General features: G+C 44.4%; 1 protein-coding gene across 1 annotated transcript in view; it reads left to right on the top strand.

Annotated features, from left to right (window-relative positions):
- The window catches only part of igsf21a (immunoglobin superfamily, member 21a), a gene marked incomplete at its 5' end in the record, with an annotated part of 443,028 nt that overhangs the window by 156,135 nt on the left and 266,821 nt on the right, over nucleotides 1–20,072 (top strand). The gene's annotated exons all lie outside the window — the stretch shown is intronic.

The following is a 20,072-nucleotide window of genomic DNA, read 5'->3' as shown; positions in this document are numbered from 1 at the left end:
CATACAGTAACAGGTTTTATTTTGAAAATCGACAGGATGTTTTATTTTATTATTCTCGTAAATTCCTGCCCAGCTCGACCCGCTCTGTGCTGCTTGACGCGACTCAAAGAGGGAAGTGAAAATACACAGTGCGCATTATGTTTAGTGGAGCAGAGTGGAGAGCTGCTTCGGGTGGACACAGGTGTTCACTATAGACAGGCTGCGACACACACAGGTGTTCACTATAGACAGGCTGCGACACACACAGGTGTTCACTATAGACAGGCTGCGACACACACAGGTGTTCACTATAGACAGGCTGCGACACACACAGGTGTTCACTATAGACAGGCTGCGACCAGCTCCGGCGGCCGTAACGCAACGCTTCCTGGTGGAACCTGCCGCTAGAAGTGGGTAGACGCAATCCGTCTGAAAAATAAGTGGGCCCGCGTCTACCCTCCACTACACCACTGGCTATATGTACTGTAAAGCATATAAATATAAACCTTGGATTTAAAAATATCCAATATTCTATTGATTGATATAATCTGAATATCTATTCAGTGATGTAACCATGTTGATGATCATGTAACCAGCTGTCTATTTTTTAGCATGGCTTGAAATTACCTGAATAACTTGGGGAAACAAAAGTGAATTGAAACCCTTCAAAATTCTCAGTCCCCCCCCCATCAAATACCTACAGAAAGTTAGTCAGTTAGTTTAAATATTTGTCCAAAGGTTAACACAGGTTAATGCACTGGAATAAGACCATTATAAAGTGTTGCCCAACTTTATGAGACGATGGCTTACTACCAATAAATTAATTAAAACATCAATTACATGCCTGAAGTGCATTTTCTCCCTTTGCTGCTGCAGCTCAAAGTAACTCTAAAATATAACAAGTCCTTGATTAAATGATCAGGAGGAGAGGGCTCACTCTGTGTGATTTATTTTGTATTTTTATGTGCACAGAAAGTAGCTGACTGATTATTTTGTCATCAGTGAAACAGCTGCATTTCTTAGTATTCATATTGGACATTACTCCTCCTCCATTCATTGTCATGTCACCATTCATTCTCATTTAATGTTTAATACGAAGGTATAGACGAAGCTTTCACTCTTATTTGCCCACCATCAGCACCAATAAATGATCCGTGATATTTTATAATAACAGTCTCTCAGGTAATATTTGTGTGGTATCATCACGTTGAATGGTACTGATCTCGTTCATTGTTCCCAACACAATAGATGTCCCCACACGTTATTACATCCTTCAATACTGGAGGCTACTTGACTTCATGATGGCCCATTGGCAATATTCATAAACACTTTCAAACACAAGGGGAAAGTACTGCAGACACACACACTAGGGATGGCGCCGATCCGATCCAATATCGGTATCGGGTGCCGATATTGGCACTAATTCACGAATCGGATCGGATCGGAATCTGATTTGTTTTTCTTTTTCTTCTTCTTTTTGCAATTCCAGCGCAGGGCCGTAATTTGCCCATGTATATTATAGTATCCTTCTTTGCCTTGTATATTTTCTTAATTGTGTGTGCTTTTTGCAAGGTATATTTAAAAAACAAAATCTTTAATTGGCCAAATCTTTGCCTATACTGTATATTCAAGAAAAATATTGGTATCGGCATAATACACACACACACACACACACACACACACACACACACACACACACACACACACACACACACACACACACACACACACACACACACACACACACTGTCATGATATAGGAGCAGCAATGGAAAGAAAACACAGTCCTATGATGGGAAATTTCAAAGGAAGCCAATAAGATGTTTCATTCCTACTGTATGAAGCCAGATGCCAGAGGCAACAATCCTCATCTTTTCCCATCAAACATTAGATCATATTATTTATCTGATGGGATGTTTGAAGCCTGTCAATTACTCTGACAACAGAGGATGACAAGGGAGAAATCAAGATTAAATGAAATTTTAACGATCCCCGTTGGGGAAATGTGTCATTGAGGGGACAAATAATAATTGGATACAGCAAAGAAAAACAGAATAAAATATATATATATATACAGCAAAATGGGTGTTATAGGATTGTGACCGACAATATATGAATAATATCAAATAAAGTGGATTTTGTTTGTATTTATAGTTTAAAAGCTGAAGGGCTTTTAGCCAATAAGTATTCATCCCCTTTGCACTGACTCTCCAAATTGAGTTACGGAGCATCCGAACTCCGTTGATGCCCTTGAGATGTATTTACAACTTGACTGGAGTCAACCTGTAGCAAATTCAATTTGATCCAGAGTAAAACACACCCAGAATCTCCTATAAGGTCCCACAGATGACGGTGCAGTCCGAGGACTTATTGGTGGACTTCAGCGACAGAACAGAGGCCATTGGGGAAGGAAGGCTATAAAACCATTTGTGTTGCGAGTTCACAGGATAGTAAATGATCAAAGTGTAGAAGTGGCCAGACCCTTCTGAGAGTTGGACGTCTGAACAAACTGAGCAGCCAGGCGAGAGAAGGATGGCAGATTCACTGAGCAGCCAGGCGAGAGAAGGATGGCAGATTCTCAGCTCCTCGGCTGCGGTGGGAGGTCCTGCCAGCAGGGGGACAATCAGTGCAGCAATTGACAAATCGGATGCGTTTGTCCGAGTTGAAAGGAAACCAGTCCTGGAAAAAAGACAATGCAACAAGGCAGGTGAAGGAAGCAGAAGAACACGAGGCAAAAGCCCGTGGTCTGCTGAAGCAGGGTGGGAAGCTGGATGAAGGGGATGAGAGTCCAGGTTGCCCACTAGCGCCTCCTCTGGTCGGTCGGGGGGGCGCCTGGGGGGGAATAGCGTGATCCTCCCACGTGCTACGTCCTGCCGGTGAAACTCCTCGCTGTCCGGTGAAAAGAAGCGGCTGGCGACTACACATGTATCGGAGGAAGCATGGTGCTAGTCTACTACTCTCCCCAGATCGGCAGAGGGGGTGGAGCAATGACCAGGACATTACCAGGGGTAATTGGGCATGACCAATTGGCAGAAAAAGGGGAGGAGTTAAAAAGAAAAGCATAGAGGGAACAATGAATGGGGCCAAATCTAAGCAATGGAGTATTTTGTGTAGCTTAATTCAGGCTACAACACCACCAAATGGAGGAAAAGCCAAGGAGGCTGAATTCTTTCTAAAGGTGCTGAAATACATCTGAAATAATATAACAATGAAAAGCATATGGGAATATGAAGAAAACATCAACGTTTGTTATGCAAGTATAGAAGAATACTTGCCTGATATCAGCCTGAATTGTCAACAGGTTACACTCCATTTCTTCAGTCTGACATCGCCTCCACTCTAACCCATTTCCATGGGCGGGGGATCCTCCAGGGGGATTCGATTTTCCGTAACCAATCACTGAGCCCAACGTATCGGCCCGGAATCTCCTCCAGTGAGGAGAATGCAAGAGACATCTCTCCTTTGAATAAATGCCTGCAAAGCCGAGTGCCGTTTGGATTTATAATTGGTACTTCTATTCAATTTGGAACAGTGTCTATAGCGGTCACCATTGCTGTTAGGTCTGGCACACTTGACAGCGGCGTTAGTCCCACCCGTTGTGCCGTTTATTGGCGCTGATTGGCTAATCTCAGTCCCCCTCGGTGCTCATTGAGCCGAATGTTTTTTCAACAGGAGGAATGGCTGTTTGGTGTCACGATGCCAGACGGAGTAGGAGCGGCCAACTCGGGGGAGTGGACATACTTAGGCGAGCACTCTAATGGATGGAGATACAAATGAGGAGGGAAGATATGGTGACATCACCTTGGTGTGACCCGCCCCTCTGTGTGGGACACTGTTCATTAAGGAGTGAGCATCGCTTTATTGCTTATAGGCAGGAACTCTGGTCTTTAGAGGAGATCTGCTTTCTCACTTTTATCCTGGTGGAAAAAAAAACGTGTCTCTACTACGCTGATCTTAGCAAATGCTGACCTTTCATTGCAGGACAAAAAGAGATTTATAGCACTTTACACATTCGCCTTAGTCTCATAGATCACTTTGATCGCTGTGACAATTTCATTTAATCAGGTAGGAATTTGGAGACTTTTTGTTTTGGCTTCATAGGAATCTCTGCATCAGACCTTTGCAGTATGGCTATCTACTGATAGCTGTAGTTGACACCCACCCGGTGAGAGTAAAGGTCTTTTGCACACACAGTTCGCTTGTTCTTTCCTATATGCGTTTTCTTAATCCGTCATCTGAAAACACAGTCCCAGCTCGCAAAAAGCTATTGACTGATGCGAAAAACCACAGAAAATCGAACCTCGTCCGAAAACTTAAATGACGGATGTAATTGTCGGACTCGGTGTGTCGATGATGATTGACACAAATGAGGTCGTATTCTTTTTTTTTTTCCGTGCGTCAATTTCGAAAGAAAAAACGGACTCTGTGTGCAAAGACTTTAAGGCTGCTTTTATTGCTCATGAGGAAAGCAGAGAGGTTGGAACAGGAATCAGCAGCATCTCCCTGGTGGCCCCAGCTCAGCAAGTGTTGATACATTATAAATCAATTAGCCCCACTTGGCTGCCAACGTTTCTTAGATCTCTGCCTCGTCTCTGACAGAACACTGTTGACTTCTCCTTTTACCTCCCGTTCAGATGGAACAGGGGTTGGTGCTCACCTGGGGAATCCTCATATCTAATGGAAGCTCGGCCAGTCAGACGCAGGGCTGAACAAACCATACATGTAGATCTCAGCGAGTGCTTGTTCATTACCCGCCTGTCGTTATCTTGACAGATTCCGTTTGAGGATTTTGTCTGCTTCCTCAAAACGGCACAAACGCAGCACAGCTTAAGCTCCCCTGAAGATGATCAAGATTGCTTTTGAGAACCTTTCAAGCCAGAGTAACTCAAGTTCACTTCAAACAGTAGATCTAGAACTGGAGCAGGAGAGAATCATAATGGACTTGAAGGGAGTTAAAGCAAAAATAAAAATGCAGAGTTTATGAAATAGCATTTCTTCCCTATTCACCTTATTCCTGGACTTACGTTTCCCACGATTCTCAGCGGTAGCCGGTTGTCGACTTCCTGTTTACATTTTTTTCCACTACCAAGGACGTGCGCGCCGCTGTCAAAGAGTGGGAACGTTTGGCTTATTTTATCCGAAATGGCTAAAAATAGTAACGTTGTGTGGTTGCATAGTGGCGATATTTTACAAAAACTAGGTGAATCTCAATTCACTCGTGGCTTATCTTAGCCGAAATTGCTAAAAAATTGTATGTGGTTGCATAGCGGCCGCTTTTATTTTGAAGGCTAAACGTCCAATTATTAACTCTTATTATTTGGTCATTAAACGGAGCTTTAGCGGTCTCTCTCTTTCAAGATTCAAGATATTGTCACTGTGTTGTACAATTATGCACGTGTGAAATTATTGTGCTATTATGCTACAAGACATAGGTAGGTACAAAGTCACAACAATTATTATGATTATTTTCAGTCTCTTTCGCTATGAACGGTCCTGGGCGGAAACAGGCAGCTGGAAACAGGGAGGGAGGGTGTCATGGAAGCGGCCACGGTCTCACCAGGAAACTCGTGAATAGTTCCCTCGTCATCCCGACGCTTATTATTATAAACCAAACATCAAAAATAACATCTCCACCCTTTTGCTTTGCTCATAGTCTTCAACTAAACCCTAAATATTGCAGTATAAAACATATAAAACCCATTTTAATCATATATATTTTTTTGGGGGGGGGATTGACAATGCAATTCCAATACAAAACAGCAGAGGGTGCTGCAGCACCTGCAGCACCCCCACTTCCCGCGGCCCTGATTCTAAAGAAGCAGCACCCACGGGGCCTCCGCCATCGGGCACTCAGGCTGACAGTGGTGGCGAAAGGTTTTGTGCCGGCTCGCCTGTTGTTGAGTGCCATTCTGCATTATATTTCAAGCTTTAATCCCGGGGTCGTCCATCTTGGCTTCCTGCCTCACTCGGCTCATTACAGCGATCCTCTCTGACATAATACTTCTGGGATCGTCTCGCTTGCCAACGCAGCCTCTTCCCTAAGTGTGGGTCATCACGACTGACCTGTCTGCTGGCTGGGCTGCTGCGCTATGCAGAAATAACTTCTCACATATTCTTCTCCTCGTTCTCAGCTGTGGCAACCTCTGTCCATTTCATTAGAATGCTTCACACTCACCTGTCCTAAGCCTGCTCTCCTCACACTCCATCTCCAAGGTAAATGTAGCCTAGCTTTATCCACCTTATTTCTAGATGCCATGATGATGATGATGATGATGATGATGCCATGATGCCTTACGTGAAATATGGCTGCTTCTCCCGTTGTAATCCTCCCAGCACCCCCGTTACGTTGCTGACACAGACACAGACACACTGTGGCCCGTAGATCTCCGTGAAGTGAGCAACAATCTCCCACAGTTTGACTTCCAGTTTAGTGATTATATAACCCTAAACCCCCGTAGCACGTCCAGCTTGGCAAAAATCTTAATGATGATAAATATCCCGAGTTGTTCAAAGAGCAACAGAAATAGCGGATGTGATAGATACAATTATTACATTCCCTCAAATAAGTCGTCAAACGAGTGTATTTGTGACAAGCAACTTTTTTCCCCTCAGCGTCGGAGTTTTAACGAGGAAATGCGCAAGCTGCAACAATCAGTCACATTCGGACCTTGCACCCATAATTATTCAAAAATAAGATGGATAAGATAAAAAAGGTGATGATATCAACAGGTTAGGAGAAGAATAAAAACATGAATGATGTCCTGGAGACATCGAGTGCACTTTGATTGGAGCAGGGTATTTATCAGTACACTTGGTTATCTACAGTTTTTGTTTCAGTTTTTGTTCAGCTGATAGTACAATGCAAGACAGTGCATTGCAGGGCATCACATTGAACTATCACACAATAAAAGCCTGCCAAGTTGAGTGATTATGACTTAATGATGTCCTGGAGATATCATTAAGTGAAGTGCTTTTTTTCTTTCTGTAATAGTTGTATTATTAATGTTATGGAAGTTCTGATACTTAAAAGAAAACGTTCAGCTTATGAAACTTGCTTCTGTCATTGAGCTATTTTCAGCCACCAGGAGCTAGAAAATATTATATGTATCACTTACTTACATCCTGTTGAAATCCATGCTTCACATTTCATGTAGGCATTATTTGTCCGATGTGTTCTTTATTTGTGAGGGACTTTATGCTGGTGGGGTTGCATTTTCATCGGGCGCCATGCAGCGCACACTTTCTGTTTCTCTCGCCTGCGTTTGGTATTTTGGTGACTCACCGTGAAGTTGACTGCGCCTAAGTGGGAGCCTGGGAGGAGAGATGCAGTGTTCAATACTATAAGCTCATCAAATGTAGATTAATATTGCATGTTGCACATACAGTGCTGAAAAATGCCTTCAAAAGAAAAGGAGAAAAATGAAAGAGGTGAAAAATGATAGAGAAAGCCAGAGGCAGTATGTGTTTATCCAGAGAGGAAACAGGTGAGAGAGGGGGAGTCAGAGGCAGTATGTGTTTATCCAGAGAGAAAAAAGGGTGAGAGAGTGGGAGTCAGAGGCAGTATGTATTTATCCAGAGAGAAAACAGGTGAGAGAGGAGGAGTCAGAGGCAGTATGTGTTTATCCAGAGAGAAAACAGGTGAGAGAGGAGGAGTCAGAGGCAGTATGTGTTTATCCAGAGAGAAAACAGGTGAGAGAGGAGGAGTCAGAGGCAGTATGTGTTTATCCAGAGAGAAAACAGGTGAGAGAGGAGGAGTCAGAGGCAGTATGTGTTTATCCAGAGAGAAAACAGGTGAGAGAGGAGGAGTCAGAGGCAGTATGTGTTTATCCAGAGAGAAAACAGGTGAGAGAGGAGGAGTCAGAGGCAGTATGTGTTTATCCAGAGAGAAAACAGGTGAGAGAGGGGGAGTCAGAGGCAGTATATGTTTATCCAGAGAGAAAACAGGTGAGAGAGGAGGAGTCAGAGGCAGTATGTGTTTATCCAGAGAGAAAACAGGTGAGAGAGGAGGAGTCAGAGGCAGTATGTGTTTATCCAGAGAGAAAACAGGTGAGAGAGGGGGAGTCAGAGGCAGTATGTGTTTATCCAGAGAGAAAACAGGTGAGAGAGGGGGAGTCAGAGGCAGTATGTGTTTATCCAGAGAGAAAACAGGTGAGAGAGGAGGAGTCAGAGGCAGTATGTGTTTATCCAGAGAGAAAACAGGTGAGAGAGGAGGAGTCAGAGGCAGTATGTGTTTATCCAGAGAGAAAACAGGTGAGAGAGGAGGAGTCAGAGGCAGTATGTGTTTATCCAGAGAGAAAACAGGTGAGAGAGGGGGAGTCAGAGGCAGTATATGTTTATCCAGAGAGAAAACAGGTGAGAGACGGGGAGTCAGAGGAAGTATGTGTTTATCCAGAGAGAAAACAGGTGAGAGAGGGGGAGTCAGAGGCAGTATGTGTTTATCCAGAGAGAAAACAGGTGAGAGAGGGGGAGTCAGAGGCAGTGTGTGTTTATCCAGAGAGAAAACAGGTGAGAGAGGAGTCAGAGGCAGTATGTGTTTATCCAGAGAGAAAACAGGTGAGAGAGGAGGAGTCAGAGGCAGTATGTGTTTATCCAGAGAGAAAACAGGTGAGGGAGGAGGAGTCAGAGGCAGTATGTGTTTATCCAGAGAGAAAACAGGTGAGGGAGGGGGAGTCAGAGGCAGTGTGTGTTTATCCAGAGAGAAAACAGGTGAGAGAGGAGGAGTCAGAGGCAGTATGTGTTTATCCAGAGAGAAAACAGGTGAGAGAGGGGGAGTCAGAGGCAGTATGTGTTTATCCAGAGAGAAAACAGGTGAGAGAGGAGGAGTCAGAGGCAGTATGTGTTTATCCAGAGAGAAAACAGGTGAGAGAGGGGGAGTCAGAGGCAGTATGTGTTTATCCAGAGAGAAAACAGGTGAGAGAGGGGGAGTCAGAGGCAGTATGTGTTTATCCAGAGAGAAAACAGGTGAGAGAGGAGGAGTCAGAGGCAGTATGTGTTTATCCAGAGAGAAAACAGGTGAGGGAGGGGGAGTCAGAGGCAGTGTGTGTTTATCCAGAGAGAAAACAGGTGAGAGAGGAGGAGTCAGAGGCAGTATGTGTTTATCCAGAGAGAAAACAGGTGAGAGAGGAGGAGTCAGAGGCAGTATGTGTTTATCCAGAGAGAAAACAGGTGAGAGAGGAGGAGTCAGAGGCAGTATGTGTTTATCCAGAGAGAAAACAGGTGAGAGAGGAGGAGTCAGAGGCAGTATGTGTTTATCCAGAGAGAAAACAGGTGAGAGAGGAGGAGTCAGAGGCAGTATGTGTTTATCCAGAGAGAAAACAGGTGAGAGAGGAGGAGTCAGAGGCAGTATGTGTTTATCCAGAGAGAAAACAGGTGAGAGAGGGGGAGTCAGAGGCAGTGTGTGTTTATCCAGAGAGAAAACAGGTGAGAGAGGGAGTCAGAGGCAGTATGTGTTTATCCAGAGAGAAAACGGGTGAGAGAGGGAGTCAGAGGCAGTATGTGTTTATCCAGAGAGAAAACAGGTGAGAGAGGAGGAGTCAGAGGCAGTATGTGTTTATCCAGAGAGAAAACAGGTGAGAGAGGGGGAGTCAGAGGCAGTATGTGTTTATCCAGAGAGAAAACAGGTGAGAGAGGAGGAGGCAGAGGCAGTATGTGTTTATCCAGAGAGAAAACAGGTGAGAGAGGGGGAGTCAGAGGCAGTATGTGTTTATCCAGAGAGAAAGCAGGTGAGAGAGGGGGAGTCAGAGGCAGTATGTGTTTATCCAGAGAGAAAACAGGTGAGAGAGGAGGAGTCAGAGGCAGTATGTGTTTATCCAGAGAGGAAACAGGTGAGAGAGGGGGAGTCAGAGGCAGTATGTGTTTATCCAGAGAGAAAACAGGTGAGAGAGGGGGAGTCAGAGGCAGTATGTGTTTATCCAGAGAGAAAACAGGTGAGAGAGGAGGAGGCAGAGGCAGTATGTGTTTATCCAGAGAGAAAACAGGTGAGAGAGGGGGAGTCAGAGGCAGTATGTGTTTATCCAGAGAGAAAACAGGTGAGAGACGGGGAGTCAGAGGCAGTATGTGTTTATCCAGAGAGAAAACAGGTGAGAGAGGAGGAGGCAGAGGCAGTATGTGTTTATCCAGAGAGAAAACAGGTGAGAGAGGGGGAGTCAGAGGCAGTATGTGTTTATCCAGAGAGAAAACAGGTGAGAGACGGGGAGTCAGAGGCAGTATGTGTTTATCCAGAGAGAAAACAGGTGAGAGAGGGGGAGTCAGAGGCAGTATGTGTTTATCCAGAGAGAAAACAGGTGAGAGAGGGGGAGTCAGAGGCAGTATGTGTTTATCCAGAGAGAAAACAGGTGAGAGAGGAGGAGGCAGAGGCAGTATGTGTTTATCCAGAGAGAAAACAGGTGAGAGAGGGGGAGTCAGAGGCAGTATGTGTTTATCCAGAGAGAAAACAGGTGAGAGAGGGGGAGTCAGAGGCAGTATGTGTTTATCCAAAGAGAAAACAGGTGAGAGAGGGGAGTCAGAGGCAGTATGTGTTTATCCAGAGAGAAAACAGGTGAGAGAGGGGAGTCAGAGGCAGTATGTGTTTATCCAGAGAGAAAACAGGTGAGAGAGGGGAGTCAGAGGCAGTATGTGTTTATCCAGAGAGAAAACAGGTGAGAGAGGGGGAGTCAGAGGCAGTATGTGTTTATCCAGAGAGAAAACAGGTGAGAGAGGAGGCAGAGGCAGTATGTGTTTATCCAGAGAGAAAACAGGTGAGAGAGGGGGAGTCAGAGGCAGTATGTGTTTATCCAGAGAGAAAACAGGTGAGAGAGGGGGAGTCAGAGGCAGTATGTGTTTATCCAGAGAGAAAACAGGTGAGAGAGGGGAGTCAGAGGCAGTATGTGTTTATCCAGAGAGAAAACAGGTGAGAGAGGGGAGTCAGAGGCAGTATGTGTTTATCCAGAGAGAAAACAGGTGAGAGAGGGGAGTCAGAGGCAGTATGTGTTTATCCAGAGAGAAAACAGGTGAGAGAGGAGGAGTCAGAGGCAGTATGTGTTTATCCAGAGAGAAAACAGGTGAGAGACGGGGAGTCAGAGGCAGTATGTGTTTATCCAGAGAGAAAACAGGTGAGAGAGGAGGAGTCAGAGCACCATGTTTTGTGGGGCAGCTAAAATCCAGACGGATAAATGGATAATAGAGAAATAGAGAAATGCTCTTTAGAAGGCCTCCACAGAGACTCAGAGTTCTGTATCATCAAATCCCAAAGGGCTCAGAGTTTTTTTATTGCAAAATGTGAAACATGTAAGCACTAATCTCTCTACTAATAATTACAGGAATCTGTGTGTGTGTGTGTGTGCGTGTGCGTGTGTGTGTGTGTGTGTGTGTGTGTGTGTGTGTGTGTGTGTGTGTGTGTGTGTGTGTGTGTGTTCTCCACCTATCTCGAGCACCATTTGTGCGGTACAGTGTGTACTGTACCAAGGCTGTTCCTGTGTGTGTTCCCTCCTCCAGGCTCTTATCTGCTTCCAAATGAATGCACTTCCATTCTCATTGTTCCTGCTCCTGCTTGGATTCAGATGTCAACCTGAGGGCATCATCACTCGGCTCTGTCACACTATAAAAGCCTGCCAGGTAGTTTGTGATCAAGTATACTGAGTTGAGTTGTTGATTTTTTAAAGCTATCATGTAGCTTAAGGGCTGGCTCATTATGCTTTCCGCATCAGCGAGGAACGCGAGTGTCCGCGCGGAAAAGTGACGTCAAATCAGCAGACACGCCCCTCCGCAAGGCTCCGTGCGGACGGTTTTCGCCTGGCCGTGCACCCCCACAAATGTGTAACTACGCCGACGCAGCTGGCGGACCAAATGGGAGAAAATGGCAGAAGCACAGGAGCTGATGGTTTTCATCGCTGACAAACCGCACAGAGTATAAAAGCTCAAACGTTTTCGCGCCATGTTTCCGCGTCTCTCATTTCCGTGCGGCCGGCCAAAGCGTCAAGCATAATCCAGGCTTTAGCCTGCACCTCATGTAATCCAGGCTTTAGCCTGCACCTCATGAGCACAAAACAGCCCTGAGAGTTTGGAGAAGTCGTCACATGCAAACGTTGCACGCCACTTCCCTCTGTACATACTGCCTTTTATCAGTGCCGTCGTACACGTGTTCTTAAGTGTTCGCCAGCTGTGTCTTTGGACACGGGCCAGCTGCTCGTGTTGCTCCGAGGAGAACATGATGTTTATATTTGGAGATCTAAAAATGTCTCTGCCCATAAAACACTGACCCGATTATGAAGGTACAGTTTAGGGTACAGCTAGGAAGTGATCCTGGGAGGATGGGAAGTCTGAGACACTTGATGGCCACACAGACTCTTTGCCGCTCTGCCCATTCTAAAGTCAATGCTAATGTGATCAATGCAATGGAAACGGATGAAGCGAATCTCCCGTTGTCTCTCCATTCACAAACCATGCAGTTTCATGTTGACATGTCAGCATAGCTACACTAAATAGAGCTAACCAATAATGGTAAACATGTGGTGTGTAAACTTTAAACAGAAGACTGTGATTAATGTGATTCACTTCTGGAATTGCTCCGTGGATTATAACGTTATGCTTGCAGTTGAAGGGTAGCGCCTGGTAATCCAGAAATTGCATCTTGTCTATGTACCTTTGTATATGATCAAGAAACTTTAAATTTAAATGCCAGCAGCAGAGCAGCAGAGGCAGACCGCCTCAAACACCAGGTGATTGACAGCTCTATAATACACATAATAGCAGCGGATGGAAACGCGCATTTTATTTTGCCGACTTTCTGAAAATGCGATTGAAATGTGCGGTACGTTTGGATGGAAACCCAACTACAGTCTGCTAAGACATATCAGAGTGCATGAAGCTTGGTGCACATAGTTATATCTTAAACCATTTTAAAAGCGGGATGGTTCTGGGGCGGCGATGTCAATCTGCTACTGCTGCTATTTTGGTGAAAGTAATGCAAAAATCGTGTAATAAGTAACAAGTTACTTTAAACAGACAGTAATGTAAAGTAACTTATTACTTTCAAATGAAAGTCACTAGTAATATTATATTTTGAAAGTAACTTGCCCAACACTGCATTTGAAGCGTTTTCTGAAAATCGAAAAAAAAAAAAAAAATGCATTTACGCTTCAAAAGTCATAAAAGTGGTCCTCGTTTGTGAAGATGATCTTTGTGAAGATGATGTTGCTGAAAGCACACTTCTCTCATAACCTTGTGTTAAAGCACAGACCTTATTTCATGCGTTTAACCAAAATCCCCATTCACTTTCCACCTTATGAACCAAAGTGCTTCTTTCTTTCTTTTTTTACCGAAAAGCTACGTCTGGACTCATTCCTGCGGTCCTCTATTCCCCTGTAGTGTGGTGCCAGCATCACCTGAGGGTCATATCTCTTACTTCCACGTCCAAATGCCACTTGACCCAGAAGTCGTGCGTTTCTCTCGCCGCTAATCCTGTTTCTGGACAGTGGAGAGACACGGGAGGCATCATAATCCCAGTTTCAAAAACTCCAGACTAGGTTGCCTGGGCAACTGGTGCGAGTAGTGAACAGAGCTGGCTGAGTGTGTACACACACAGACAAACACACACATACGTATACACACACACACACACACACACACACACACACACACACACACACACACACACACACACACACACACACACACACACACACACACACACACACACACACCACACACACACACACACACACACACCCACCCACCCACACACACACACACACACACACACACACACTCCTGTGGGGTTTTTGAGGTGTTTTCCTGCTGTTGAATCCCCAAGTGTAATAGTCTCAATAGTCTCTGCTGCCTGATGCTTCTCTACACTCTATTGGATCTGTAGCCTAGTTGTTGGATGGATATGAATAATGTGCACTGGTTAAAACCAAAATGTTTATTATTAGGGGTCCAAGCACGAAGTGCGTGGATCCCTATTGTATCTGTTCCGTTTATTATTATTTTTCTTATTCTCCGCTAAAACAGTATGCACGGCAAAAACTGTAAGGGCTACAGTAGCCAGACTTTGCACATAGGTTGGAAATGTGCCCCACTACTCAGAGACAAAAAATTAGCCATATTGACCAGATGGTGGCGCTATAACAGACCATTTCACGTATTGGACCATAACTGCTGAACCGTGAGGCGTAGAATCAAAATTCCACATCTGCTGGATTCCCTGGATCAATACGCATCTATCCATATAGACCACGCCCATTTAAGTCTGCTAGATTTTCCGCCATCTTGGACTTTCTCAAAAAAAAAAAAAACGAACTCGTCCTAGGCCATCTGCCCGAATGAGCGCAAACTTTTTGTGTGTCATCTCTGGACTTCCCTGATTAAAAATCTTAGAAAGAATTTGGATACGTGAAACCGTCTTGAAATGATAAATGTTTAAACTTTTGTGTATTTACTTTTGTTCTTTTCCTGCCCTAAAAGTGTGTGGATCTCAGAAACCATACACCCCCCATCACCCAAACTTTCCACACAGGTTCACGACATCACCCACTACTCAGAGTAAAAAAATTACACCAATCCACCAGATGGTGGCGCTATAACAGCCAACCACCACTACTACTGCCGCTGCTGCTACTACTACTACTACTATTCTTAGTACTTCTGCTGCTACTATTGCTACCACTCCCACTACTACCAACACTACTACTACTACTATTACTACTACTGCTACTACTACTACTACTAGTACTGCTTGGAAACCGTCAGGTCACCGGATCTACACACACACACACACACACACACACACACACACGCACACGCGCACACACACACACGTACACACACGCACACACATATACACCACACCTGCACCTAATTCTGGACTGATCACCACACACCTGCACTTAAGACGCTAATCAGCCTCTACACTCAGTGTGTGTCCGTTACTGCAGTAGAGGCTGTGTTGGTGTTTCAGTCTGGTGTTTATCCTCCCTTCAGATGCATTATTAAGTAAGTTGTAGTTTTGTTAGCCATTGTTGAATTGCCATTCCAAGCCATCCTGATCTTAAAGGTGAATTGCATATGTTTTTCTCTTTAGCCATGGTTAAAATATATTGTTTATTGTTTGTTTGATTGTTATATTGTTTTTTATTGCTAAACATACTACTTCCTATGACTATTTTGTCTGTTTGCACACGCACACGCGCACACACACACGCACACACACACACACACACGCACACGCACACTAAAATGGCCACCACTGGTGTACTTCATCTCCCAGAGTGCTTCACTCACTCACTTGTGGATTGTGCCACGTGGGTGGGGAGATGGGTGGAGCTATGGCTATAAAAGAAGTGCAAAACTTGCCCCAAACCCCAGTCTGCTGCTACAGAGGTGCTGTGAGCCAGTCCAACTCATGCTGACCTTAAAGGTGAATTGCATATGTTTTTTTCTTTAGCATGGTTGAAATATATTGTTTATTGTTGCTTTAATTGATTGTTACATTGTTTGTTTATTGCTAATTTGATGTCATTTGGATTGCTTGTTAACATTGTGTATTTGCGTAAATAATTCTGTTTGTGTTCTTATCCACAGACAACATGCTGATTGCCTCACTGTCACTTTTGATGTTGGGAAAATAAAATCACCCTGCACCTTGTCCTGCTGTGTGCCTGCCATCTTTCCTTGTGGTTTTATCTGGGTCCAGTGCTGAGGGGTCACATTGCCCTCACCTGTTCATAGGTGTGACACGCATTAACCGCTCATCCTGGCTGATATTTTACCACATGTTGAACAGAGTTGCTTTAACTTAAGAACACATAATTTGATAATTGTAAACCCAGTTCACCAATGTTTACACTGCAAAATGTATCACCAATGTATTTTACATGAAACAGAAGTTGGCGGGCTTGTAATCCTGCAGTGTGACTGAGCCAATCAGAGTTGGGCTGTGGTCAGGCTCTGTACCAGGTGCACTGAATCACTGATGAATGGAGATGGTGCAAGACAGTTGGCAGTATAGAGGGAACGTTTTTTAACATCCAATTCAACTTATCTTTGAAACCTGCTGAATGAAACCTCCAAAAGCCAAATCTGTGAGTTTAAAGGGAGGTTTACACAATCTGAAATATATTTTCAATGTTATGTAAAGGGAGGTATGAAGGTAATTTGAAGTGATGGCAATGTGTTGTGATTTGAAATGTATTCCTATCTTGTGTTTTAATTAAAGCCAACTGAGATGTTAGTTTTGGCCTTAAAGGGACACTCCACCGAAAACGGAAACAATGCTTATTTATTTTGCACATCTCGCACATCCGAAAACAGTTTAGCAGGCATTCATTTAGTTTGACACTTATTGAGTTGATTTGTGAAAGGTATAGTTTGGTTTATTTGAAGTGGGGTACTATGCGGTACTTGCATGCAGTCGGTGTACTGGGTAAAGCACTCTGGACGCATCACACACAGAGATAGAACTGTACTCTAACCACAACAGAGCTGTCTGCTGAGTGAAGTTGACCATGAGAAAAAACAAATACATAGAATCCTTCCATACTGCTCACCTGGTGTAATCAAACTCTCCACAAGCCCTGAGATGCCAAGTTGACTTGAAAATGTCATTTACACCCTGATTCTAGCTTAAATGTTCACTGTAGCAAGGTTGTACCTTAGTTGGTGTAATTCAGCCGCTAGCTCCAGTGCACATTGCCACACACACACACACACACACACACACACACACACACACTACTATTACTACTGCTACTACTGCTTGAACCCGGTCAGGTCACCAAATCTCAACCAAACTTTGTGCACTTGTGCACATACCAACTCTGATTAAATGTGCAATTCAGTGTCTATATTATCTGACATACACCCCCCAAGTCACCGGAAGCTTGGACCCCGCATCGCCGCTTGCGGCTATATTTATTATTATTATTATTATTATTATTTACTTAATTATTATTACTATTATTATTATTATTAATAACTTAATTTGTATATTATTATTATTATTATTATTTACTTAATTAGTATTACTATTATTATTATTATTATTATTATTATTATTATTATTATTATTATTACTATTATAATTTTGATTCATTATTATTAGGGGTTCAAGCCCAGAAGGGGTGATTTCATTGCAGTTGGGAAAAGGCTTGAACGCCTGTGGCCACTTGCAGCTATATTTATTTATTATTACTGCTTTAACGTTCAGCCAGTTTTCTTTTAAGAGTGTTTCTTTCTTCTTTTCTCTTTTTCTTTTTTGAAAATTTTACTTAATTTTTTTTACCCATCATGCCCCGTAAAATCAGCTAATATCATGCTACAGTCAAATCAGCTAATATCATGCTACAGTCAAATCAGCTAATATCATGCTACAGTCAGTGCACAGGTATTTTTTGATAAAGAAAGAAGGAAAGAAAAAAAGCCCACCGTGGAAATCATATTTCCATTACTTCTAAGGCCACATGCCAAATTCCATGTGAAAGGGAAAGTACAAACCAAGGGTCTCTCTCTCTCTCTCTCTCTCTCTCTCTCTCTCTCTCTCTCTCTCTCATACCTGCATGGACAAACCAGGTCCCTTGCTTTTTGCCCATCATTTCCACTTAACTTTAGCATTATCATGCATGTTCAAGATGTGAGAAATTGCACATAACCACATCATTTTCATTTCCACCGCCTATGTCTCTCTATGTCTCTCTCGCCAGCCACACTGACAGTCCCTCAGATGCTGCCTTCCTCTTCCCTGGTGTGCCACACACACACACACACACATACACACACACACGCACGCACACACACACACACACACACACACACACGCACACACACACACACACACACGCGCACGCACACACACACACACACACACACACACACGCACACACACACGCACGCATGCTGCCTGTAAAGCAGTGGTGCTGCTGTGTTCACACTCACAGCTCACCTGTACCAAGTTGGCTGTTAGCCATTAGCCATTAGCTGGGCCATTCAAAACAAGTCGAGTGGAGGATGTTTGGCCTGATGATGATCTGTCTGGACAGGGTAGCTAGTCAAGATAGCGAGTGTTAGGGTCACCTGTCAGGTTCCGTAGACCATAGAAACTGTGGGTGCCACGTTCAATTACTAACAAATCCAAGTGTCCGTTACTCAAGTCGTCCTTGAGACACACAGTGAGAGCCGTATCATTCCTCTAGTTCTGTCATCCACTGTTCCAATGTTTACCTGTGGGGAACGAATATCAAGTGCTGGAACATAACTTACTAACTTAGCACCCATCAACAGTCAACAGAAGACAGGTGAGTTTGAACAGAAGACAGGTGAGTTTGAACAGAAGACAGGTGAGTTTGAACAGAAGACAGGTGAGTTTGAACAGAAGACAGGTGAGTTTGAACAGAAGACAGGTGAGTTTGCCAAACAGCTGCAGTCTGACAGATTATGCAGCACCTAATTAACTCTGCACACTCTCAGAGAAACCAGTGGTTCATTTGATGTCATTTACATTGAGAAGCAGATTGGAATCTAAAAATGTTTGATGCAATACAAACGTCAGAAGGCTATATTTTGTCTTCGGACATCAATTTTCTACAACACAAATATATTTCATGTAACTTTATGTTACATATTTCATGTAACTTTACTGTACATTCCTTCATTCATCTGCTTTATTCCGATTTACGGTAGGATGACAAGATGGCTAGAGCTGATGTCAGCATGCGCCAGGCAGAAGGCAGCATGCGCACCTGGACAGGTTGCCAGTCCATCACAGGGTGAAACTGTACATTGACCTGTTTTTTTTTACCAAAATCTTTTTCTTTGTATTTCTCTCCCATTTTCTCTCCCGATAGACCCATTTCACGGGGGCCATTTTGTGCCGAAAAGGCAGGATAAACACAGGTAACACACTAATGAGGGTTTCCAAATTCCAATCATGGAAGTTGGAAACCCTCATTAGTGTTTTGCTTGCACCTGTGTTTACCCTGCCTTTTCGGCACAAAATGGCCCCCGTGAAAAGGATCCATTGTTCTCGGACAATTCCACCTGCTTTGTTTCCCGGCCGTTGCTCCACCCACTCGATCTGGGGAGAGTTGTAAACTAGTACATGCTTCCTCCGCTTCTTTACACCTGACAGCGAGGAGTCTCACCGGCAAGACGCAGCGCATAGGGAGGGGATCACGCTACCCCCCCCCCCCCCCAGTGAAGAAACTATTATGAGTTGATGATTTTTATGCAGGAGATTGATGCATTTTACAAGATGTTTAGTTCTTTTGGCTGAGAGAACAATAGTGTTTGAAGTAGGCCCACTAGAGCCGTACGCAGAGTAATGATCATAAATCTTGCAATCAACAGCCCAAGTAATTGCTTGACACCCTATTTACACACAATTTAGCATGGAATTCCATTTTGCAGGATACACTGTGGGGCTATTAGGTTCCTGATGTGGTCATTGTCTACTCCAGTTTTGCGTCCTCAACCAAATCTAATTTTATTGAGAGAAGATCCCTCGAGTGAACACTCTCAAGTGCTACATTAGGCTTCTCTAATCGAGACGAAGGAGAGCTACTTCATTCTATCCACCTTATTCCTCGCTGCCATGATGCCTTACGTGAAATATGGCTGCTCCTTCCGGTGTCATCCTCCCAGGCCCCTCCCCCCTCCTCCTCCCAGGCCCCTCCCCCCTCCTCCTCCCAGCCCCCCCTCCTCCTCCCAGGCCCCTCCCCCCTCCTCCTCCCAGCCCCCCTCCTCCTCCCAGGCCCCTCCCCCCTCCTCCTCCCAGCCCCCCTCCTCCTCCCAGGCCCCTCCCCCCTCCTCCTCCCAGGCCCCTCCCACCGTGGACCGTGACACGGAGACAACATAGCCCCGTCTAGGTAAACCGTTTCAAAGCCATAGGCGAAGGGAGCCAATCACGTGCAGCTTGGCCAAACTCGCTGATAGATATCCCGACTTGTTCAAAGAGCAACAGGTTAGCAGATGTGATAGATAACATTATTACATTCCCTCAAATAAGTCGGCAAAACCGGTGTTATTTTTGTGACGAGCAACTTTTTTCGGAGTTTGACGAGGAAACGCCCTCTGCCAACAAGTAACGTTAACACCCGGCTGCAACAATCAGGCACGTTCTAGAC

The sequence above is a fragment of the Poromitra crassiceps genome, assembly GCF_964638095.1.
Source record: "Poromitra crassiceps genome assembly, chromosome: 27".
Classification (NCBI taxonomy): domain Eukaryota; kingdom Metazoa; phylum Chordata; class Actinopteri; order Beryciformes; family Melamphaidae; genus Poromitra; species Poromitra crassiceps.
The sequence above is the reverse complement of the archived record's forward strand: the minus strand, read 5'-3'. Positions and strand labels throughout refer to the sequence as shown.